Source organism: Nerophis lumbriciformis, linkage group LG12 (assembly GCF_033978685.3).
Source record: "Nerophis lumbriciformis linkage group LG12, RoL_Nlum_v2.1, whole genome shotgun sequence".
In the NCBI taxonomy this organism is placed as follows: Eukaryota; Metazoa; Chordata; class Actinopteri; order Syngnathiformes; family Syngnathidae; genus Nerophis; species Nerophis lumbriciformis.
The window spans coordinates 40,026,474-40,034,472 of record NC_084559.2 but is presented as its reverse complement, the minus strand read 5'-3'; positions in this window follow the sequence as shown (position 1 = coordinate 40,034,472).

The window sequence follows — 7,999 nt, the reverse complement described above, 5'->3', positions numbered from 1 at the left end:
TAAAGATGCCATGTGGGATATATTGTGTCATTTATTTCAAACAATCTAAAGATGCCATGTGGGGTATATTGTGTCACTTATTTCAAACAATCTAAAGATGCCATGTGGGACACATTGTGTCACTTATTTCAAACAATCTAAAGAGGCCATGTGGGATACATTGTGTCACTTATTTTAAACAATCTAAAGATGTCATGTGGGATATATTGTGTCATTTATTTCAAACAATCTAAAGATGCCATGTGGGGTATATTGTGTCACTTATTTCAAACAATCTAAAGATGCCATGTGGGGTATATTGTGTCACTTATTTCAAACAATCTAAAGATGCCATGTGGGACACATTGTGTCACTTATTTCAAACAATCTAAAGAGGCCATGTGGGATACATTGTGTCACTTATTTTTAACAATCTAAAGATGTCATGTGGGATACATTGTGTCACTTATTTTTAACAATCTAAAGACGCCAATGGGGATACATTGTGTCACTTATTTTTAACAATCTAAAGATGTCATGTGGGATACATTGTGTCACTTTTTTTTAACAATCTAATGATGCCAATTGGGATACATTGTGTCACTTCTTTCAAACAATCTAAAGATGCCATGTGGGATACATTGTGTCACTTATTTCAAACAAACTAAGGATGCCATATGGGATACATTGTGTCACTTATTTCAAAGAATCTAAATATGTCAGGTGGAGTACATTGTGTCACTTATTTCAAACAATCTAAAGATGCCATGTGGGATACATTGTCTCACTTATTTCAAACAATCTAAAGATGCCATGTGGGATACATTGTGTCACTTATTTCAAATAATCTAAAGATGTCAGGTGGGGTACATTGTGTCACTTATTTCAAACAATCTAAAGATGCCATGTGGGATACATTGTGTCACTTATTTCAAACAATCTAAAGATGCCATGTGAGATACATTGTGTCACTTATTTCAAACAATCTAAAGATGCTATGTGGGATACATTGTGTCACCTACTTTAAACAATCTAAAGATGTCATTTAGAATACATTGTGTCACTTATTTTAAACAATCTAAAGATGTGATTTGGAATACATTGTGTGACTTAGTTCAAACAATCTAAAGATGTCACGTGGGATACATTGTGTCACTTATTTTAAACAATCGAAAGATGCCATGTGGGATATATTGTGTCACTTATTTCAAACAATCTAAAGATGCCATGTAGGATACATTGTGTCACTTATTTCAAACAATCTAAAGATGCAATGTGGGATACATTGTGTCAGTTATTTCAAACAATCTAAAGATGTAAGGTGGGGTACATTTTGTCACTTATTTCAAAAATTCTAAAGATGCAGTGTGGGATACATTCTTTCAATTATTTCAAACAATCTAAAGACGCCCTGTGGGATACATTGTGTTACTTATTTTAAACAATCTAAAGATGCCATGTGGGATATATTGTGTCATTTATTTCAAACAATCTAAAGATGCCATGTGGGGTATATTGTGTCACTTATTTCAAACAATCTAAAGATGCCATGTGGGACACATTGTGTCACTTATTTCAAACAATCTAAAGAGGCCATGTGGGATACATTGTGTCACTTATTTTAAACAATCTAAAGATGTCATGTGGGATATATTGTGTCATTTATTTCAAACAATCTAAAGACGCCATGTGGGGTATATTGTGTCACTTATTTCAAACAATCTAAAGATGCCATGTGGGACACATTGTGTCACTTATTTCAAACAATCTAAAGAGGCCATGTGGGATACATTGTGTCACTTATTTTTAATAATCTAAAGACGCCAATGGGGATACATTGTGTCACTTATTTTTAACAATCTAATGATGCCAATTGGGATACATTGTGTCATTTCTTTCAAACAATCTAAAGAGGCCATGTGGGATACATTGTGTTACTTATTTTAAACAATCTAAAGATGCCATGTGGGATATATTGTGTCATTTATTTCAAACAATCTAAAGATGCCATGTGGGGTATATTGTGTCACTTATTTCAAACAATCTAAAGATGCCATGTGGGACACATTGTGTCACTTATTTCAAACAATCTAAAGAGGCCATGTGGGATACATTGTGTCACTTATTTTTAACAATCTAAAGATGTCATGTGGGATACATTGTGTCACTTATTTTAAACAATCTAAAGATGTCATGTGGGATATATTGTGTCATTTATTTCAAACAATCTAAAGATGCCATGTGGGATATATTGTGTCACTTATTTCAAACAATCTAAAAATGTCATGTGGGATACATTGTGTCTCTTATTTCAAACAATATAAAGATGTCATGTGGGATACATTGTGTCACTTATTTCAAACAATCTAAAGATGCCATGTGGGATACATTGTGTCACTTATTTCAAACAATCTAAAGAGGCCATGTGGGATAGATTGTGTCACTTATTTTTAACAATCTAAAGATGTCATGTGGGATACATTGTGTCACTTTTTTTTTAACAATCTAAAGATGCCAATTGGGATACATTGTGTCACTTATTTCAAACAATCTAAAGATGCCATGTGGGATACATTGTGTCACTTATTTTAAACAAACTAAGGATGCCATGTGGGATACATTGTGTCACTTATTGCAAACAATCTAAATATGTCAGGTGGAGTACATTGTGTCACTTATTTCAAACAATCTAAAGATGCCATGTGGGATATATTGTGTCACTTATTTCAAACAATCTAAAGATGCCATGTGGGATAAATTGTGTCACTTATATTAAACAATGTAAAGATGCCATGTGTTATACAACTAGTCACTTATTTCAAACAATCTAATGATGCCATGTGGGATACATTGTGTCACATATTTCAAACAATCTAAAGATGTCACATGGGATACATTGGGTCACTTATTTCAAACAATCTAAAGATGCTATGTGGGATACATTGTGTCACCTACCTTTAACAATCTATATATGTCATTTGGAATACATTGTGTCACTTATTTCAAACAATCTAAAGATGTCACGTGGGATACATTGTGTCACTTATTTTAAACATTCGGAAGATGCCATGTGGGATATATTGTGTCACTTATTTCAAACAATCTAAAGATCCCATGTGGGAAATATTGTGTCACTTATTTCAAACAATCTAAAGATGCAATTTGGGATACATTGTGTCAGTTTTTTCAAACAATCTAAAGATGTCAGGTGGGGTACATTGTGTCACTTATTTCAAACAATCTAAAGATGCCATGTGGGATACATTGTGTCACTTATATTAAACAATGTAAAGATGCCATGTGTTATACAACTAGTCACTTATTTCAAACAATCTAATGATGCCATGTGGGATACATTGTGTCACATATTTCAAACAATCTAAAGATGTCACATTGGATACATTGGGTCACTTATTTCAAACAATCTAAAGATGCTATAAGGGATACATTGTGTCACCTACCTTTAACAATCTAAATATGTCATTTGGAATACATTGTGTCACTTATTTCAAACAATCTAAATATGTCACGTGGGATACATTGTGTCACTTATTTCAAACAATGCAAAGATGTCATGTGGGATATATTGTGTCACTTATTTCAAACAATGTAAAGATGTCATGTGGGATACATTGTGTTACTTATTTCAAACAATCTAAAGATGCTATGTGGGATACATTGTGTCACTTATGTCAAACAATCTAAAGATGTCAGGTGGGGTACATTGTGTCACTTATTTCAAACAATCTAAAGATGCAGTGTGGGATACATTGTTTCACTTATTTCAAACAATCTAAAGATGCCATGTGCGATACATTGTGTCACTTATTTCAAACAATGCAAAGATGTCATGTGGGATATATTGTGTCACCTATTTCAAACAATCTAAAGATGCCATGTTGGATACATTGTGTCACTTATTTTAAACAATGTAAAGATGTCATGTGGGATATATTGTGTCACTTATTTCAAACAATGTAAAGATGTCATGTGGGATATATTGTGTCACTTATTTCAAACAATCTAAAGATGCCATGTGGGGTATATTGTGTCACTTGTTTCAAACAATCTAAAGATGCCATGTGGGATACATTGTGTCACTTATTTCAAACAATGTAAAGATGTCATGTGGGTTATATTGTGTCACTTATTTCAAACAATGTAAAGATGTCATGTGGGATATATTGTGTCACTTATTTCAAACAATCTAAAGATGCCATGTGGGGTATATTGTGTCACTTATTTCAAACAATCTAAAGAGGCCATGTGGGATACATTGTGTCACTTATTTTTAACAATCTAAAGATGCCATGTGGGATACATTGTGTCACTTATTTCAACGAATCTAAAGATGCCATATTGGCTACATTGTGTCACTTATTTAAAACAATCTAAAGATGCAATTTGGGATACATTGTGTCAGTTTTTTCAAACTATCTAAAGATGTCAGGTGGGGTACATTGTGTCACTTATTTCAAACAATCTAAAGATGCCATGTGGGATACATTGTGTCACTTATATTAAACAATGTAAAGATGCCATGTGTTATACAACTAGTCACTTATTTCAAACAATCTAATGATGCCATGTGGGATACATTGTGTCACATATTTCAAACAATCTAAAGATGTCACATTGGATACATTGGGTCACTTATTTCAAACACTCTAAAGATGCTATGTGGGATACATTGTGTCACCTACCTTTAACAATCTAAATATGTCATTTGGAATACATTGTGTCACTTATTTCAAACAATCTAAAGATGTCACGTGGGATACATTGTGTCACTTATTTTAAACATTCGGAAGATGCCATGTGGGATATATTGTGTCACTTATTTCAAACAATCTAAAGATGCCATGTGGGAAATATTGTGTCACTTATTTCAAACAATCTAAAGATGCAATTTGGGATACATTGTGTCAGTTTTTTCAAACAATCTAAAGATGTCAGGTGGGGTACATTTTGTCACTTATTTCAAACAATCTAAAGATGCCATGTGGGATACATTGTGTCACTTATATTAAACAATGTAAAGATGCCATGTGTTATACAACTAGTCACTTATTTCAAACAATCTAATGATGCCATGTGGGATACATTGTGTCACATATTTCAAACAATCTAAAGATGTCACATTGGATACATTGGGTCACTTATTTCAAACAATCTAAAGATGCTATGTGGGATACATTGTGTCACCTACCTTTAACAATCTAAATATGTCATTTGGAATACATTGTGTCACTTATTTCAAACAATCTAAATATGTCACGTGGGATACATTGTGTCACTTATTTCAAACAATGCAAAGATGTCATGTGGGATATATTGTGTCACTTATTTCAAACAATGTAAAGATGTCATGTGGGATACATTGTGTTACTTATTTCAAACAATCTAAAGATGCTATGTGGGATACATTGTGTCACTTATGTCAAACAATCTAAAGATGTCAGGTGGGGTACATTGTGTCACTTATTTCAAACAATCTAAAGATGCAGTGTGGGATACATTGTTTCACTTATTTCAAACAATCTAAAGATGCCATGTGCGATACATTGTGTCACTTATTTCAAACAATGCAAAGATGTCATGTGGGATATATTGTGTCACCTATTTCAAACAATCTAAAGATGCCATGTTGGATACATTGTGTCACTTATTTTAAACAATGTAAAGATGTCATGTGGGATATATTGTGTCACTTATTTCAAACAATGTAAAGATGTCATGTGGGATATATTGTGTCACTTATTTCAAACAATCTAAAGATGCCATGTGGGGTATATTGTGTCACTTGTTTCAAACAATCTAAAGATGCCATGTGGGATACATTGTGTCACTTATTTCAAACAATGTAAAGATGTCATGTGGGTTATATTGTGTCACTTATTTCAAACAATGTAAAGATGTCATGTGGGATATATTGTGTCACTTATTTCAAACAATCTAAAGATGCCATGTGGGGTATATTGTGTCACTTATTTCAAACAATCTAAAGAGGCCATGTGGGATACATTGTGTCACTTATTTTTAACAATCTAAAGATGCCATATGGGATACATTGTGTCACTTATTTCAACGAATCTAAAGATGCCATATTGGCTACATTGTGTCACTTATTTAAAACAATCTAAAGATGCAATTTGGGATACATTGTGTCAGTTTTTTCAAACAATCTAAAGATGTCAGGTGGGGTATATTGTGTCACTTATTTCAAACAATGTAAAGATGTCATGTGGGATATATTGTGTCACTTATTTCAAACAATCTAAAGATGCCATGTGGGGTATATTGTGTCACTTGTTTCAAACAATCTAAAGATGCCATGTGGGATACATTGTGTCACTTATTTCAAACAATGTAAAGATGTCATGTGGGTTATATTGTGTCACTTATTTCAAACAATCTAAAGATGCCATGTGGGGTATATTGTGTCACTTATTTCAAACAATCTAAAGAGGCCATGTGGGATACATTGTGTCACTTATTTTTAACAATCTAAAGATGCCATGTGGGATACATTGTGTCACTTATTTCAACGAATCTAAAGATGCCATATTGGCTACATTGTGTCACTTATTTAAAACAATCTAAAGATGCAATTTGGGATACATTGTGTCAGTTTTTTCAAACAATCTAAAGATGTCAGGTGGGGTACATTGTGTCACTTATTTCAAACAATCTAAAGATGCCATGTGGGATACATTGTGTCACTTATATTAAACAATGTAAAGATGCCATGTGTTATACAACTAGTCACTTATTTCAAACAATCTAATGATGCCATGTGGGATACATTGTGTCACATATTTCAAACAATCTAAAGATGTCACATTGGATACATTGGGTCACTTATTTCAAACACTCTAAAGATGCTATGTGGGATACATTGTGTCACCTACCTTTAACAATCTAAATATGTCATTTGGAATACATTGTGTCACTTATTTCAAACAATCTAAATATGTCACGTGGGATACATTGTGTCACTTATTTCAAACAATGCAAAGATGTCATGTGGGATATATTGTGTCACTTATTTCAAACAATGTAAAGATGTCATGTGGGATACATTGTGTTACTTATTTCAAACAATCTAAAGATGCTATGTGTGATACATTGTGTCACTTATGTCAAACAATCTAAAGATGTCAGGTGGGGTACATTGTGTCACTTATTTCAAACAATCTAAAGATGCAGTGTGGGATACATTGTTTCACTTATTTCAAACAATCTAAAGATGCCATGTGCGATACATTGTGTCACTTATTTCAAACAATGCAAAGATGTCATGTGGGATATATTGTGTCACCTATTTCAAACAATCTAAAGATGCCATGTTGGATACATTGTGTCACTTATTTTAAACAATGTAAAGATGTCATGTGGGATATATTGTGTCACTTATTTCAAACAATGTAAAGATGTCATGTGGGATATATTGTGTCACTTATTTCAAACAATCTAAAGATGCCATGTGGGGTATATTGTGTCACTTGTTTCAAACAATCTAAAGATGCCATGTGGGATACATTGTGTCACTTATTTCAAACAATGTAAAGATGTCATGTGGGTTATATTGTGTCACTTATTTCAAACAATGTAAAGATGTCATGTGGGATATATTGTGTCACTTATTTCAAACAATCTAAAGATGCCATGTGGGGTATATTGTGTCACTTATTTCAAACAATCTAAAGAGGCCATGTGGGATACATTGTGTCACTTATTTTTAACAATCTAAAGATGCCATGTGGGATACATTGTGTCACTTATTTCAACGAATCTAAAGATGCCATATTGGCTACATTGTGTCACTTATTTAAAACAATCTAAAGATGCAATTTCGGATACATTGTGTCAGTTTTTTCAAACAATCTAAAGATGTCATGTGGGATACATTGTGTCACTTATATTAAACAATGTAAAGATGCCATGTGTTATACAACTAGTCACTTATTTCAAACAATCTAATGATGCCATGTGGGATACATTGTGTCACATATTTCAA